Raw genomic sequence first — 18,551 nt, 5'->3', positions numbered from 1 at the left:
TTCTGCGACCAGAAACCTAAAACTGCAGAAACCCTAACCCTAACCCTTAGGGCAGCACGGAGATTTTCGTGTTTTGCGTTGGTTGATGACGTGGCAGGCTGTACGGATTTCCGTGATCTATGCTGGTAGTTTTTTGGCTTTGCTTTTGGACTAGAAGCTTTTGAGTTTTAAAGGCTTTTTACTGTAACTGCTTTTCAGGCCAAGGGCCTTTAAATATGAGGCTAGGGCTCATTCTGTGGCATGCTTCCTGGCGAAGGTGCAGAGTCTGGAGTACCGGCTTGTACTATGTTGATGCAATATAAAGAAATACCGAAAGGGGCGCCAAGGTTTGGGGCCAATACTCTCTGGGGTGGAATTCCGCCACTCCATGTGTGTCGTCTCTCTCTTTCAGTTCAGTTGTTATTGAAGTGCTAAAAGTCTGTTCAGTCTGTTCTTTTCTATTGGCATGTGGTGCTCGCCTTGTGACATTTGGACCTAGGCTCGAGAGCCAAGATCGATCCTTCGTGATTGATCGAAACTGCAACGAGGTTAGCCTCGCTAGAAAAAGCATCAACTAACTCATTATCCTTGTGAACAATCACGTCATCTTATGCAAACCATCATGCTTGTGAGAAATCACATCTTGATCATGCAAATCATCATGCTTGTCAGTGTCATCCAAATCATCATGCTCATCATTATCATTCAAATCATCATGCAAATTCTGTGTGTCAGGCTTTGGAGAAGAAGAGACTGAGAGAGTCTTCTTCTCCTGAATCCGTTCAATCTTTGCCTGCACATTTGCAATGAGAGAGGGAGAATGAACAACTTCCTCTCCACGAATGACAGTCGAAGAGTCACTTTTGGCATTGAAAGTGAACGTATTTTCCACCCAATCAATGAGAGGGTTATGCTCACGAAACCATCGAATGCCCAAAATCATATCACATCCTGAGAGAGGAGAGACAAAATTTTTTCTACGGAAAGCAGCTTGTTGAACTGTAAACAACACATCAAGGTACTCTTTCGTGATGAGAGAGTCCATACCGGGAGCGAAGCCAGAGACCTCGAGAGGAGATTTCTGACTAACCTCTAGGTGGGCTTTCTCAACAAGAGAGGGACTGATCACATCATGCATACTGCCTGGGTCAAACAATATGACAAAACGCTGCCCCGTCATATGACCATAACATTTAATGAGAGACTCATCAATAGGAGGGTCAGGAGAAACTTGGGGCACACTCGCGTTATCATTAATTGCATTGACAGAGCAAGTGGGTTCTGTGGATTCTTTAGATTCATTAGAGTCAAGCTTAGGACATGTTCTTTTTATGTGACCCTTAATGTGACAATGAAAACAACGACCTTCTTTAGAATAAGTGCTTTGCTCTTCTGACGTGGCGTATCCTCCTAAAATTCCTTGTGCTACCTTTTCATCTGGAGTAAGCTTAGGTTTAGCAATTGTGTTAGCCTTACCCTTAGGTTCATTGGAAGAATTCTTTTCTGAGAGACTATTGGAAGATTGGTTAGAAGAGTTACCGTTCTTACCGTTCTGAGAAGTCTGCGAGGTACTTGTGGAAGTCTTGCTCTCCTTAGGCTTTCCCTTGTTGTGCTTCATCTCTTGTGCGAGAGCAATCGCTACCGTCTTGTTGAGATCGATTGGATCGAAGACTTCTACATTAACTTGATATATTCGTCTAACCCAAAAAGGAATGCCTCTTTGCGCTCATCATCTGACTTGCGTAACTTGGCACTTGGCTGCAAAACACGATTAGAAAAAGACATAACCGGCATACCATTTTGCTTGAGAGCGCGCCAATCGTCCTTCAATCGTGCGAGGTACTGAGGTGGCATAAACCGCGCCTTGAGCTTGTCTTGGAAATCAGCCCAATTGAAGGAAAGGGGCGTGAATTCGTCGGCTTCCTCTAGGTGCGCGGCTAACTGTGCCTCTTGCCATGCGTGGTACCAATTGATGGCATCACTGGCAAGGTACATAGCTACCGTCAAAACCTTGCTATTCCCTGTCTTCTTAGTTGTTGCAAAATAAGCATTAAATTGATGCAACCAAGAATGAATAACCGTAGCATCCATCGTACCATCATACTTACTGAAAGTCAACTTCTCTGTGACTGGGTTGTTGGAATCCGCATTCCGGCTTGCACCACTTGAGGAACTACGAACATCTTTGGCTGGTTGAGACTTCGAGGCAAGAACTTGTCGAACCAATTCTAAGGTGAACTCGCATGTGGTGTGTGTGTGTGTGTGTGCGCGCGCGCGTGCACGCACGTGCATGCAACAACTCCACATCGGTGAGATTACGTAAGGGTTGTGAACCTATGTGTGTGCACATGGATCGAGTCCAAAGAGTCCAAATCAATTGATGGTGGGACGAGAAACGTGTAAATAGTGGGTTTTGTCCTAGAGTCTAAGTGAAGGAGGGAAGAGGGGGAATTATCCCACATGTAATGGAGTCAAGATGTAGAGCTACTTAAAGCTCACTTTAATGAACAAACAACACAGTTCAAGTTTGCACTACTTGCTTGTCTATGGTGAGCTTGTGCTAAGCTAAGTCAATACTCAAGATTGTGTTCATGAGTCCAAGCTAGTCTATCTTGTAAGTCAATACTCAAGATTTGTTTATGAGTCCAAGCTAGTCTATCTTGGAACCTAATTCACCTTGAGTTATTATCTTGCTTATGGTGAGCCGGCCGAGGGGCCTAAACCCTAAGAAGAACAAGTAACAGAAGAAGAAGTCCTATGTCACGAAGTGATGATGTGGCGGACAACAGAAACCCTAATTTCTGCCAGAAACCCTAAAATTCCTGCAAACCCTAATTTTGGCCAAAAACTCTAATTTTCGGAAATCGCGGAGGCTTTTTTTTTTGGGGAAAATGATGAGCGATGCGAATTTTGCTTTTTCTCTACAATATCAGAAAGAGAGAGAGAATGCTTTTGCTTTCAAGTTTTGACTCTCTGTGAGAGAGAGAGAGAGCAATTGCTTTTGATTTGAAGCTTTTGGGGCTCTGCTTTTGGGCATCCCTTGTAACCTTTAAATTAGTGGTGAGGGCCTCACTTCTCAGAGCATCTGGACGCAGAGTCTGAGAGTGAAACCCTAACCGCTCTCTTGTACTTTGATGATTGATTAATACAAAAAGAAATACCGAAAGGGGCGCCAGTCTTTGGGGCCAATATCTCTAGGCACGGAACTCTGCCGGGCCAATGCAAATCTATTGTGATCTGTGAATTGTTTTGAAGTGGTTATTTGGTGTTGTCGCGGTTGATTCTTGACTTGGAGTGTCCAAGTCTGTTACATCCTACCAACTTATGGGGACCCCGTCCGATGGGGCCCCAAGTGACAAAGGATTAAAATAAAGTAGGACCCACACACATAAGAAAAAAAGCTGGTAGATTTTCAAAAATTGCGTTGGCATGATGATGTGGCAGGTTGTATGGATTTTCGCGTTTTGCGCTGGCTGATGACGTGGCAAGCTGTACGGATTTCCGTAAATTACGTTGGCAGCTTTTTGGCTTTGCTTTTGGACCAGATGCTTTTGAGTTTGAAGGCTTTTTACTGTAAACTGCTATTGGGACCTAGGGCCTTTAAATATGAGGTTAGGGCTCATTCTCTGGGATGCTTCCTGGAGAAGGTGCAGAGTTTGGAGTACCGGCTTGTACTGTGTTGATGCAATATAAAGATATACCGAAAGGGGCGCTGTCACCAGCGTGTGACTACTATCTATCCTTTTTGTTGATTTCTTTCTTATTATCTATTTACTTTCACTTTTTGGAAACACCCCTCGGGAAATCTAACTGCCTTGCATTGCATAGCTAGTGTGGAACTGTCCAGAGGGAGTCCAGGCATGAGGGCAAGAGAGCACTAAGGTTGGACAAGGACTATGGTTAGCCAAGTGGGGTCGTTGACTAGCCAAAGTGGAATCCTTCGCTACAGAGGCTACATTTCAGTTCTGGATGTGGCCGCAGTGTACAAAGAGGGTCGGATGACCTAGAAAGATACAATGGCAGCATCTCCTAAAATTTAAGGAACTCCTATTTTGGGACATGAAAATGTGTTGACGTCATTACCTCCGGAATGACAAAGGGAACATTTTCTTACTCTGCCGTGAAGTCAACCGGGCAACCGGTTGGGATATTTTTAGACGGCAACCCCGAAACGGGAAAATGCTTATAAATGTGCCAAGTGGCACCTTCTGGTGCACTTGCCTCATGCAACAAGAAGTGGCGCTGAATTTAGGACGGGGAGAGCCTCATTTTCAGTTTTTGTCACAGGTTAAGAGCTATGGAGTGCTTGCTTTCCCTCTTATGCACAGTGCGGTGCCAGGAGTGATGCCCTGCACGCTACGCACTGCCCTCTCTCTCCCCTTTGGCAGTATGTTATGCCCCACTAGTGGGCTCTTCATTTGACCAATGTACAGTTGTGTGGGTTCATGCGCGATTGCCGAGGCAAGAGCCTCTTGCACAGGTACTGGATTAGCTAGCGGCTAATCCCCCCGCAGGTACAGGTGAATTCGGAGAGGTTTCACACCAGAAATCTCGTCCGATTCAAAGGGCAAGTAGCCCTACAGGTGCGGGAGCTCGAGGACTTGCTACGGATGTGACCGGCACGCAAAACGGAGCCCGAAACAGTGAATTACAGCCTGCTGTGTATTTCTGCAGGTTTAGGGTTTTGGCCCTAAACGGACCCTAATACCCCCAAGAGGTTCGGGGACGCAAGGGGACCGCTGTACAGGTGATCTGGCGCATTTTCAGGGCTGAAAACAGAGAATTCAGCGTGCTGCAGATTCTCGCCAGGTTTTGCAAAGTGCCCGTATGCGTCGGGAAAGTCATTTAATGCGTGGGAATATTGACCGTGAAGGGTTCTAGTACAGTTATGCTGCCGAAATCGGGCTGGAACAGTGGAAATTCAGCCGAGTTTGTGCGGGGCAGCTTGTAGGGAACCACAACGTTTATTCCCTCTTTTGAACAATAAAGAAATACCGAAAGGGGCGCCTAAGTTAGGGGCCAATCTGGTGTCTGTCTACTCATACAGGTGCAATCTAGCAGCCTGTATCCCTCTCCCCTTTGTTGGGTCAGATTGCAAGAGTGAATGGCAAAGCCCCGCTTCGCATGACTCATCAACTCCTGAATAGAAGCTGACTTCTGTTCCATGCAGTGATTTCGGATCTCTGTAGGTAGACCCAAGGTAAACCGCTCAATCTGTTCTCTGAACGAGATCTTCTTGAATGAAGAGGCGGGTAGAAAAGAGCTCCAGAATCTTTCACAATAAGAATTCACTGTATCGCTCTTGGTCATCCGGAGATGGTTCCAAGCAGCTCGTATATCTTGCTCAAACTCTTGAGTCAACCAAGAAGAAATAAAAAGCCTCTTGAATTTCAGCCATGTAACTCGCACAGTCTTGCTTAATAGAAGCGTCGACCACCAAGTACGAGCATTCCCCTTAAAGTAAGAGGCAGCTCTCCGAATCTTGGAGTGCTCTGAATAGCGTCCTCCCGCGAAAGCGATGTCAAACTGCTGTATAAAAGGCAAAGCCTTCGAAGCATCTGAGTATCCTCAAAAGTATCAAACTTGATCGAGTGGCCACCTTCCTTAAACTCTCGGACTTTCTTGCTTTTATCTTCGAGAAAGTCATACTGGTTGGCTTTGTAAAAGAAATTCTTCTTGTTCGCATAAAACTTTCCGTCATCGGAATCTGAGCTGTCTGTAGACGAGTCCTCAGTAGAACTGTCAATCTCTGGGCGAGATGTAGCCTTCTTTGCCTTTTTCTTGCCCTTTCCGAAGCTTTGTGTCTTGCTTCGCTTTTTACTTTTTCTGTCTTCTTCGCTCTAATCCGAGGAGCTAGAAGAACTGTCAGAAGAAGAAGAAGAAGAACTGGGTACTCCTTCAAATCGAACACGCTTCTTCCGTTTCTTTGCCTTGTCAAATGTCAACGACGACCCAAATATCCTTGGAAGTCAATGCCTTTCTTCTGCTTTTTGCCGTGCTTTTTGTCTTTCTTTTGCACGTCGAAAAGCTGAGCAATCCGTGCATCAACCACGTTCTCCAGTTCCTGCTCCGTATATTTTCTTGGAGGCAGAAGGTTTCTTGAGAGCGGATTTCGGGAGTGGTGTTGTGGTTCTCTGCCACTCCGTCTGTACCTCTTTCAAAGAGGTCTGGTTCATATATTTTGCCATCTTCGGATCCTTGGCAAAATTGAGCATCATCTTTGTTGCATCACTGATCAACTGGCGACGCTCTATCTCTCGCCGCTCCGCCTAAGTAGGCCAAGGCGGGCCATACTCTCTGCCTGAATCTTCGTTGTGATCCCAGCCCGCATCTCCAGATGCAGAGGGAGTCGACTGATCATTGCCTGAAGCCATAGGTGCCGCGGAAAAAAATTCGGGGGTCGGATTTCCCGTAGAAGAGAAATTGGCCGTGCTCTGATACCACTGTAACAAACTTGGACACTCCAAGTCAAGAATCAACCACGACAGCACCAAATAACCACTTCAAAACAATTCACAGATCACAATAGATTTGCACTGGCCCGGCGGAGTTCCGTGCCTAGAGATATTGGCCCCAAAGACTGGCGCCCCTTTCGGTATTTCTTTTTGTATTAATCAATCATCAAAGTACAAGAGAGCGGTTAGGGTTTCACTCTCAGACTCTGCGTCCAGATGCTCTGAGAAGTGAGGCCCTCACCACTAATTTAAAGGTTACAAGGGATGCCCAAAAGCAGAGCCCCAAAAGCTTTTAAAATCAAAAGCATCAGTTCTCTCTCTCTCTCTCTTAGAGAGTCTTTTCTCTCTTTTTTTTAAAAAAAAAAAGCAAAAGCAAAATTCGCGTCGCTCATCATTTTCCAAAAAAAAAAAAATAATTTTTTTTGAATATTCCGCCTCCGCGATTTCCGGAATTAGGGTTTCTGGCAGAAATTAGGGTTTGCAGGAATTTTAGGGTTTCTGGCAGAAATTAGGGTTTCTGCTATCCGCCACGTCATCACTTTGTGACATACCCCCCTCTTGAAAGCATTGTAATCGACCGCGATTACGTCTGCAAAACCGACAAAAGCCATAAACCGTCTTAGCAGACACTGACTGTTAGTACCTACGTACTAGGAACACACATCTAGCACATGTACAAAATCGACAGTCACATCACAGGACATCACATGACATTCAACATTCATTCGGATCTTAGACCATGATTTATCGGCAATGTAGCTAGCAATCACATCTAGGTCCAATCGGGACCTCATCGATGTCCGATTGACTAACCCCTATTGCAACCATGTCTATTCGAGATCAATCAGACCAAAATGCTGCAGTCATTTCGGCTATCAGTTCCTGCACTCACAAGAAGTCGAGAACAAATCAGTATCATAATCAGGAATTCCATTTCATAAAGTCATCCAGCAGAATACTGTCAGCTCTCAGTATCCCTGAAGCTCAAAGAGACATCAGTGACTTTAGTATCAAAATCGAGGCATCTGTTGACAAAGGAGCGGAGTGACTCCCCTCTTGTGCATCCCACTGCACCAGATCTTCGGCCAAGCTGAGTTTCTGGGTTCCGTTTGGAGTAGACTATGCTAAACCAAAACATCGAGGTAAAGTTTCACAATCCGAGGAGTATCTGCTAGGTCCTCCTCCTCCATCCACTTCGCATCAAATGCAGGAAAGTTCTTGAACTAAACCAAGAACCGCCTTCGGACTTTACCTTTCTTCGTATCATTATGTGCCAAAATCTGTTCAGGAACAAGGATCTCCTCGTTTTCTTCCACTTTGGGTTGCTCATCAGGCTCCCCATCATCAGACACATCACCCTTAACAGGTTTCAAGAGACTCACATGCAATGCATTATGAATCCTCCAAGTATCTGGCAGTTCCAATCGGAAGGAGACATCATTTATCTTTTCAGTAATCTGGAAAGGTCCGTAGTATCACATACTAAGCTTTGGAAAAAGCCTCTCCTTTCCCTTTTTCTTTCTTAGGGGTGCCTTCTCAAAAGTAAGAGCACCCAATCATCCTCCTTCAGTTTCCAGTCGCGACGATGGCGATCCGCTGCCTTTTTCTGTCGTTCTTGAGACTCTTGCAAAGTCTCGCGAACCTTGGCAAAAGCCGTATCCAAATCTCGCGAATATTCATCCGCTTCAAATTTCTAATCTTTCGTGCTCAGGAAGGATGGAACCTTCGCAGCCGTTTCAACAATCTCACATGGCATCTTCCCCGTCGAAGAGTGTATCGTGTTATTGTAGGCAAATTCCACCAAAGGTAAGTTCTTTTCCCATTGAGTCTTCTGATGCGAGATACAAGACTTCAATAAATCTAAAATCACTGAATTGGCAATCTCAAATTGCCCGTCAGTCTGCAAGTGGAACGATGACGAGAACTGCAACCGCGTGCCAATGTTCTCCCAAATTGCCTTCCAAAACAAACTCATAAATCTGGGGTCTCTGTCGGAGACAATCATCTCAGGCGTGCCATGTAATCGGAAAATCATCGTGATCATTCTGTATTCTCGAGAGATAAAAAAAAATGAAATCCATTTCAATATTTTCCCAGGGGCGGGTGGGTATGGGTAAAGGCTGTAACAATCCCTGTGCCTTATGCCTGTCAAACTTGACCTTCTGGCATACCAAGCAACTGCGCACAAACTCTTCCACAGCCTCATGAGTTTCCGCCAAAAGAAATATCTCTCTACCCCTTTCATGGTGGTAGCAATGCCGCGGTGACCCGTAAAAGGTGGACAGTGGCAATCAGTCATAACCTTTTCCCTCAACGGCTGTGTAACGCACAACATAGTCTTTTTCATCAAGTAGCCTTCCCGAAGGGAGTATCCAGCTACTGTCTCCCCATCCCGTATCCATGTGAAAATATCTGCAAAATCTGTATCTGTGGCACACTGATCGACCATATCCTCGAAGCTCCTATGATGTATCGCGGAAATAGCCAGAACCAACGGTTTTCGAGACAAAGCATCTGCCACCACATTCTTCTGTCCCTGCACATGGACAATCTGGAAGTGGAACTGTGACAAGATGTTCACCCACCGCATCTGCGTTTCCGAAAGCTGCTTCTGTGACAAGAAGTAGCGCAAACTCTGATGGTCTGTAAAGACAGTAAAATCCGCTCCGAGTAGGTAATGCCGCCACTGAGTAAGAGCGTGGATAACCGCCAAAAGCTCTTTCCCATAGATCTGTGCTGTCATCTCCGGCCTAGAGAACAAACGGCTCTCGTAAGCTATGACATGGCCTTCTTGCATCAAGACTGCACCCAGACTACGACCACAAGCATCACAAAATACTTCAAATGACTTCTGCAAGTCCGGCAAAGTCAAAATAGGTCCCGTAGTCAATTTCTCTTTCAACGTCTAAAAGGTAGTCACCTTTGGGGGTCCCCACGAAAAAGGTACTCCTTTCTGTGTCAAGATATGCAAAGGGGAAGCAACCTCTGCAAACTTTCGTATGAACCGCCTGTAGTACGAACACAGTCCCAAGAAGCTTTTAACTTCATGGACATTCTTCAAGTCGGGCCAATTACGGATAGTCTCTATCTTGGCCGGATCCATTTGCACTCCTGCTGTCTGGTGACACAATGTGTCCCAAAAAGTGTATCTCTGGTAGGAAAAATTCACTTTTCTTTGCATTAATCACTAACTTGTGATCTCGTAATGCCTGAAAGACCTGAAGCAGATGATCTCTGTGTTCTGCCTCATTCTTGGAGAAAACAATGATGTCGTCAAAGAAAGTGCCAACAAATAGCCTGTACTCTCGAAAAATCCTATCCATCATCCGGTTAAATGTCGCAGGAGCATTGGTTAAGCCAAAAGGCATCACCAAAAACTCAAATAACCCAAAAGTCGTCCGAAAAGCTGTCTTGTAGACGTCTCCCGGTGCTATTCTGATCTGATGATATCCACTCTTCAAGTCAATCCTGCTAAAGCACGAGAATCCCTGTAACCTGTCGAGTATATCATCGATCCTAGGAATCGGAAATCTGTTCTTGATGGTGATTTCGTTGAGAGTGCTATAATCGATGCACATTCTCCAAGATCCGTCTTTCTTCAAAACCAACAACACTGGAGAGCAATACGGTGAAGTACTAGGCTGGACAAGACCCTTATCCAAGAGGTCTTACACTGAGTTCATAATCTTTTCATTCTGTACTCGGCTCACACGATAAGGTGGCCGATTCGGTGGCGTGCTTCCAGATATCAGATCAATGGTATGATCTTTAGGCCCTCTCAAAAGCAATCGGCATGAGCGTGGAGAAAAAAAATCTTGGCGTTCTTTTGTTTAGGTCAAAACATTTTCAACTTTTATCCATCGTTCAGTTCTCCCAAAAGAATGAGTAAGAAAACTGAAGTTCATCAAGTACAATCTCTAAGCCCTTCATTTATCAAAGTCGCTTTCTCGGCCCGGTAGTCAACCACGGCGTAGTTCTTGTGGTACCAAGGGATCCCGAGTAGAACGTCACTCGCGTGCCCTGAACACCCCTGTCATTGCAAACGAAGTTTGCCAATGCTCGGTGTAATGGCAACATCCCATCTGGGTGCCAGTCGAACTACCTCCGCCTGTGGCGTCAGTCTATCGGGCGTAGTTCCAAATCGAGCCGCCAATTCCAAGTGAAAAGAAGTTGGCCTTGGCTCCTTCAAAAGAGCTTCCTTATCCTTCACTTTGCCCCGAAAGCGGCAAAGTTTGTACTTTCATTCATTAGATTCGGTGCAGGTCCCACGCCATGTGGTACCAGTTCTGCTTTTTCTATCTGCCTTTTCTGCCACATTCCTCAGCTGCTCTCGAACTCTCAGACCTGTCGTCGTCTTTATCATTCTGTTCTTTCTGTGCCTTATCAGGGCACTTCGCGGAAATATGTCCATGTTCCCCGCATCCAAAGCACTTCCCCTCTCTGATGAAGCGAGCTCTCTCCTCAGGAGTAAGCTTGGGTCGTGCATCCTTTTTTTTTTCTCTGGATTGCTCTTTTTCATTCTACTTTCATTCCCAGAAGTCTGTTCGGCTCGTTGTGTCATGGCCTCATCTGTGGGGTAGGTCAGATTGCAAGAGTGAATGGCAAAGCCCCGCTTCGCATGACTCATCAACTCCTGAATAGAAGCTGACTTCTGTTCCATGCAGTGATTTCGGATCTCTGTAGGTAGACCCAAGGTAAACCGCTCAATCTGTTCTCTGAACGAGATCTTCTTGAATGAAGAGGCGGGTAGAAAAGAGCTCCAGAATCTTTCACAATAAGAATTCACTGTATCGCTCTTGGTCATCCGGAGATGGTTCCAAGCAGCTCGTATATCTCGCTCAAACTCTTGAGTCAACCAAGAAGAAATAAAAAGCCTCTTGAATTTCAGCCATGTAACTCGCACAGTCTTGCTTAATAGAAGCGTCGACCACCAAGTACGAGCATTCCCCTTAAAGTAAGAGGCAGCTCTCCGAATCTTGGAGTGCTCTGAATAGCGTCCTCCAGCGAAAGCGATGTCAAACTGCTGTATAAAAGGCAAAGCCTTCGAAGCATCTGAGTATCCTCAAAAGTATCAAACTTGATCGAGTGGCCACCTTCCTTAAACTCTCGGACTTTCTTGCTTTTATCTTCGAGAAAGTCATACTGGTTGGCTTTGTAAAAGAAATTCTTCTTGTTCGCATAAAACTTTCCGTCATCGGAATCTGAGCTGTCTGTAGACGAGTCCTCAGTAGAACTGTCAATCTCTGGGCGAGATGTAGCCTTCTTTGCCTTTTTCTTGCCCTTTCCGAAGCTTTGTGTCTTGCTTCGCTTTTTACTTTTTCTGTCTTCTTCGCTCTAATCCGAGGAGCTAGAAGAACTGTCAGAAGAAGAAGAAGAAGAACTGGGTACTCCTTCAAATCGAACACGCTTCTTCCGTTTCTTTGCCTTGTCAAATGTCAACGACGACCCAAATATCCTTGGAAGTCAATGCCTTTCTTCTGCTTTTTGCCGTGCTTTTTGTCTTTCTTTTGCACGTCGAAAAGCTGAGCAATCCGTGCATCAACCACGTTCTCCAGTTCCTGCTCCGTATATTTTCTTGGAGGCAGAAGGTTTCTTGAGAGCGGATTTCGGGAGTGGTGTTGTGGTTCTCTGCCACTCCGTCTGTACCTCTTTCAAAGAGGTCTGGTTCATATATTTTGCCATCTTCGGATCCTTGGCAAAATTGAGCATCATCTTTGTTGCATCACTGATCAACTGGCGACGCTCTATCTCTCGCCGCTCCGCCTAAGTAGGCCAAGGCGGGCCATACTCTCTGCCTGAATCTTCGTTGTGATCCCAGCCCGCATCTCCAGATGCAGAGGGAGTCGACTGATCATTGCCTGAAGCCATAGGTGCCGCGGAAAAAAATTCGGGGGTCGGATTTCCCGTAGAAGAGAAATTGGCCGTGCTCTGATACCACTGTAACAAACTTGGACACTCCAAGTCAAGAATCAACCACGACAGCACCAAATAACCACTTCAAAACAATTCACAGATCACAATAGATTTGCACTGGCCCGGCGGAGTTCCGTGCCTAGAGATATTGGCCCCAAAGACTAGCGCCCCTTTCGGTATTTCTTTTTGTATTAATCAATCATCAAAGTACAAGAGAGCGGTTAGGGTTTCACTCTCAGACTCTGCGTCCAGATGCTCTGAGAAGTGAGGCCCTCACCACTAATTTAAAGGTTACAAGGGATGCCCAAAAGCAGAGCCCCAAAAGCTTTTAAAATCAAAAGCATCAGTTCTCTCTCTCTCTCTCTTAGAGAGTCTTTTCTCTCTTTTTTTTTAAAAAAAAAAGCAAAAGCAAAATTCGCGTTGCTCATCATTTTCCAAAAAAAAAAAAAATTATTTTTTTTGAATATTCCGCCTCCGCGATTTCCGGAATTAGGGTTTCTGGCAGAAATTAGGGTTTGCAGGAATTTTAGGGTTTCTGCTGTCCGCCACGTCATCACTTTGTGACACGTGCGGCGTCCGTTGCAGCGATAGGGTAGCATTTTATTTTTTCAGTAAAGCTCTTTACAGAGAGCGTGCGCTTCTGTAAAAGTTGCAGAGAAGGTGCAGAGCAAGTGCAGAGCAGGTCTGTGAGCGCCTTTCTTGCAAAGAAAACACCATGCCTCGCGAAGCCAACCCCCTCTGGAACATTCACACTAATGTCATTGAGATTGTGAAGACTCGAGGGCAATCCGGATCAGGTACACGACGTTGGCAATGCAAGTATTGTGGGATGCAGAAGACCAGTACGGTCACTCGTGTCGTCAGGCACTTGACGGCAATAGGATGTACAGCCAATTGTGGAGCATGCAAGAAGGTGCCGCCTGCTGTAAAAGATCAACTGATTGCACAAAAATTTCCAGCAATGGTAGGAGTAAACAAAGGAGGAGGATCTTGAGATGTTGCAGAGCAGCCACAGGTGTCTATGATTGTGGAGCCAGAGTACGACGACGAGGGCAATGTCTTGTCACATGGAGACATTCTCTCCTCTGCAGAGAGCTCATCTTCATCCGATGATGAGTTCTAAGCTAGTTGTCTTGGGAGAGAGAGACTTGAGTCTCTTGACTGAGGACTCCATTGGGTTTTTTCTAGTATTATTCATGCTATGTATTAGTTTTAACTTTTGGCATTTGCACCTTGCTAGTTTATGAGCTTTTGTAGTTGGCATCAGACATTGGTCATAATTGCTATGTCATTCTCATTGGTCATGATTGATATGCCATTTTCATGCCGGGATGATTGTAGTGTTGAGTTTTGTATTTGCAGTATTTTAATCATCATTAGTCAATCTTTGGATCTTCACCCTTGTATGATCATTGATGTACATTGTCTCTTACCTTACAATGCTATGTTGCTTTTGAGATTATGGTATCGAGTTTGTCATACTATTACTGAAATCGGGTATTGTGTCCCATGTTTGTATATGGACCATGGTAGGTCACTTGATTGATGTTTAATGCAGGTAGGCCTTTTCATTTAGCCATATAGATTGATAGTTTATATATTTGTGGGCTTCTTTTGTGAAATTTCAAATGTTTTTCCTAATCTTTAAGGGTTTTTAACCAATAGTGCGTATTTTTACGTACCTTAAACCTCAATCCATACAGGACTGCGTACCTTACATACTGAATACGTACAGTATTTTACGTTTGGTTCCACCTTGAGTTGACTTCACGGCAGAGTAAGAAAATGTTCCCTTTGTCATTCCGGAGGTAATGACGTCAACACATTTTCAGGTCCCAAAATAGCAGTTCCCTAAATTTTAGGAGATGCTGCCATTGTATCTTTCTAGGTCATCCGACCCTCTTTGTACACTGCGGCCACATCGAGAACTGAAATGTAGCCTCTGTAGCAAAGGATTCCACTTTGGCTAGTAATGACCCCACTTGGCTAACCATAGTCCTTGTCCAACCTTAGTGCTCTCTTGCCCTCAGGCCTGGACTCCCTTTGGACAGTTCCACACTAGCTATGCAATGCAGGGCAGTTAGATTTCCCGAGGGGTGTTTCCAAAAAGTGAAAGTAAATAGATAATAAGAAAGAAATCAACAAAAAGGATAGATAGTAGTCACACGTTGGTGACAGGCGCCAAGGTTTGGGGCCAATACTCTCTGGGGTGGAATTCCGCCACTCTGTGTCGTCTCTCTCTCTCTCTCTCTCTCTCTCTCTCTCTCTCTCTCTCTCTCTCTCTCTCTCTCTCTCTCTCTCTCTTTCAGTTTAATTGTTTTTGAAGTGCTAAAAGTCTGTTCTTTTCTATTGGCACGTGGTGCCTGTCTTGTGACACTCTGCGTTTAAGAAGGCTTTTCTCTTACCCAAGCTCAACTCTTTTCTGTGGGGTGCACCCCTTGGCTGCCTTACGCTCACACCAAGGTTGTTTTTTCCCATCTCACGTCGATTGGCATGTCACGATGTGCAAGGTCCGCTCTTAAAGAGTGGAAAAGAGGAACGAGGGGAGGCTGGACAAGCCCTTCTTTTCTTGGTTATCTGTCACTCTTCAAAACACTGATTAGAGAGATCGACACGTGCAAGTGGTCTTGGGTTACGTGCAATCTCAAACAAGCTATTTTTTTAAAAATGTGGTTCTTTGCGGCTTAATTGCCCTTAAGACAAAGCGATGAAGACGAGAGCACGCCCGATGCGAGGGACTAAGGGTGGGAGTGGCTAATAATTCCGGGGTCGGGGCAGGAAGATTCTTTGAGAGAAAGTCTGAGAGAGATTCTTTAGGTTCTTTTCTTGAGTGATGATACCAAACACTGCCAAAGAGCTCTGATACCAATGTGATGTGCAGTGGAAGTGTCACAAATTGATGACGTGGCATGACCACCCGGACAATACGAATGCTGATGTGGCAACATGATGTACGGACAGATGATGGCGTGGAAGATTGTACGGCAGAACCCGGATTTCGCGTTGACAGGTGCCGCATGGTGGCAGTATGGATTTCGTGGCTGCTGTACGGATTTATGTAAATTGCGTTGAATGCTTTTTTTGGCAGATTTTTGACCGGATGATTTTGGGACTTCTTTCTTTTGAGCTTTTGGGTCATCCCTTGTATCAATAAATAAGCCCAAGGGGCCTCACTCTCTAGGGCAACTGGACGCAGATTCTGAGAGTAGAGGACCCCTCGGGAGATGTAACTTGCTCAATTGTTAATATAAAAAGAAATACCAAAAAGGGCGCCATATTTTGTGGCCAATACCTCTGGGCATGGAATTACACCAGGTCGTGTCGATTCTCTATTTAAAGTTTGATAAAGCTGTAAAGTATTTTAAGTGATTCTCTACTCTGTCGTGCAAGAATTCCGACTTGGGGTATCCAAGTTTGTAATAGTGGTATCAGAGCTTCAAGCGTGTGCTTTTCTCAAAGCATACTAGTCCTTCCAAAGAGTAAAAAAAAGAATCTTCATGTCCCGACCCCAGACTTTTTAGCCACTCCCACCCTTCATTGCGCATCGGGCGCGCTTTGGTCTTCATCGCTCTGTCTTACAAGGCACAAGTCAAAAAGAATCCCAGATTACACGTTGGGCACTTTGGAATTTGGAATTTGATATTAAAGAATCTTTGTGTCCTGACCCCGGACTTTTTAGCCACTCCCACCCTTCGTCGCGCATCGGGCGCGCTCCGGTCTTCATCGTTCTGTCTTACAGGGCACAAGCCAAAAAGAATCCTAGATTACACATGGGTTCTTGTGGAGAACAAAGATAACCCCTCTTAGCGGAAAAGCAAAGAAAAGTTGAAATCCGGCACGAGAACTGAAGAAAAGAATGAAGATTTGGGCAAATTTTTCGGCTGAGAAGTTTGCCAGAGTGAAGTACGAGCGTCAACTATAGGTTGACACATGTGTGAAAACATTGATGAAGTACTCCAGAAACCCAAGATTTGTGAAACATCTGAAGGATTACCCGATTGATGAGATTCACTCGTGAGACCATTGATTCTCCTCTCAAGACGGGATGCAAGGTGAAAGGACAGACGAGTGTAGAAAAGCCGAACCTTTAAGAGCTGGACAAAGGTGTTGACCGGAAGATGAACCAGATACTGGAAAGGACACTGAAAGGGATACTGATGTATTGACAATCTTGTTGTTTGTGGCAGATAACCGGAAATAGGAACGAGGACTGAATGCAATTGGGAGCAATGACCGTTGCCTGGTGGTGGTGGAGGTGGGGGCAATGGCGGTTGCACTGGATCAGGGTCAGATGGCTGCACCATATTCCTGAAGACTCCACCGATCGGAACAGACGGCTGAGAAGATTGCCGGTTGGAAGCTCTCGTACTTTCTGGTGCCTGAGGAGGTACTACCACCTGGGGCATCAGAGGGGGTAACATGTAATTCAAAAATTGTTGAAAACTTTGCAGCATTGGAAGATTCTGCTGAGGATGCCGCGAAAGAACATCGTGAAGCTCGTCGAGAAAAAACTGCAAATATTCTGTTGAATCCATGAACGCCATGTCTTGGGTTCTTTATGGCTTTATGCCCTGTAAGACAGAGTGATGCAAACGGGAGCGCGCCCGATGCGCGATGAAGTAAGGGTGACAGTGACTAATATGTCTGGGGTCGGCGACCGAAGACACCTCAAATAAAATTCGAGAAGTCTCTGGTTTGCTCTGTCTGCTCTTTTGTGGGACCGGTACGCTTTTAGAAAAGCACACGCCTGAGGCTCTGATACCACTATCACAAGACAGGCACCACGTGCCAATAAAAAAGAATAGACTGAACTGACTTTTAGCACTTCAATAACAACTGAAATGAGAGAGAGGACATGCGACACGGAGTGGCGGAATTCCACCCCATAGAGTATCGGCTCCAAACCTTGGCGCCCCTTTCGGTATTTCTTTATATCGCATCAACATAGTACAAGCCGGTACGCGAGACTCTGCACCTTCTCCAAGCAGCATGCCAGAGAATGAGCCCATGGCCTCATATTTAAAGGCCTTAGGCCCAAAAGCAGTTTGCCTTTAACTCAAAAGCATCTGGTCCAAAAGCAATGCCCAAAAGCTGCCAACGTAAATCACGGAAATCCGTACGACTGCCATGTCAGCAGTCAACGCCAAATGTGGAAATCCGTACAGTGCCACGTCATCATGTCAGTGGAAAATTCGGAGCGTCAAAGCAGTGTTTACATGAACAGCCTTTAACTCAAAAGCATATGGTCCAAAAGCAATGCCCAAAAGCTGCCAACGTAAATCACGGAAATCCGTACAACTGCCATGTCAGCAGTCAACGCAAAATGTGGAAATCCGTACAGAGCCACGTCATCATGTCAGTGGAAAATTCGGAGCGTCCTACAAGTGCCACGTCATCAGCTTTTGCGTAATTCTTGGGGTGTGTGTGTGTCCTGCTTTATTTTAATTCCTTTATGTCATTGGGGCCCCATCGGACGTGGTCCCCATAAGTTGGTAGGACTTCTTCATCTGTTACTTGTTCTTCTTAGGGTTTAGGCTCCTCGGCCGTGATCTGAAGGTTGGCTCTGCGCTTTACTGACGTGACACGTTAGCAATTTGTGACACTTTCCCCCTCCCCCATCGAGTGAGACTTATATACAACCCCCCCCCCCCCCGCGGCAATTTTTATAAGTTAGAAGGCAAAATTATAGGAAGCCTACCCCCAACTTACGCTCTTATCTAGCTTTTTGAAAAACCCCCTTCCTTGCATTTATGTGGTACGACGAGATTTCCATGGTCAATTTCTCGGGTATGTAGAAGGATGGAGCATTATTGTATAACTGATGTGTATAGTAGTACTACACATTTGAGCCCCTAGCACTAAAGTTCGGTTTATCTCATCTTATTTTGATGTGCATTGTCCCTCTTGCTTTCATTTTTCACATTTTAGTACATAGTTTTTTTTAAATTTATCATCTGGATACACAGAGGAGATTGACTGTGTATATTGTTTTTTCTCGTAGTCCCACCTCTAATGAAGATTTCTTTTCTTTCTTTCTATCTCTGTTCACTTCGTTATATAATATTATGTTTTGGATACCTAGAGGACGATGAAAGCTCTAACATTGGTTTGTATCATAGGCCATTCATTCATTTTGTTGCTCTCTCTCTCTCTTTCCTCGCTCTTCTCTCTCTAGTTCCCTCTCTTTCCCTCCCTCCATACTTT

General features: G+C 45.2%; 1 protein-coding gene across 1 annotated transcript in view; it reads left to right on the top strand.

Moving 5' to 3' along the window:
- LOC147447773 (HEAT repeat-containing protein) overlaps positions 1-18,551 on the top strand; it is a 73,629-nt gene that overhangs the window by 32,999 nt on the left and 22,079 nt on the right. The gene's annotated exons all lie outside the window — the stretch shown is intronic.

This window comes from Adiantum capillus-veneris, chromosome 11 (assembly GCF_014529385.1).
Source record: "Adiantum capillus-veneris isolate H3 chromosome 11, ASM1452938v2, whole genome shotgun sequence".
NCBI classification, from domain to species: Eukaryota; Viridiplantae; Streptophyta; class Polypodiopsida; order Polypodiales; family Pteridaceae; genus Adiantum; species Adiantum capillus-veneris.
The sequence above is the reverse complement of the archived record's forward strand: the minus strand, read 5'-3'. Positions and strand labels throughout refer to the sequence as shown.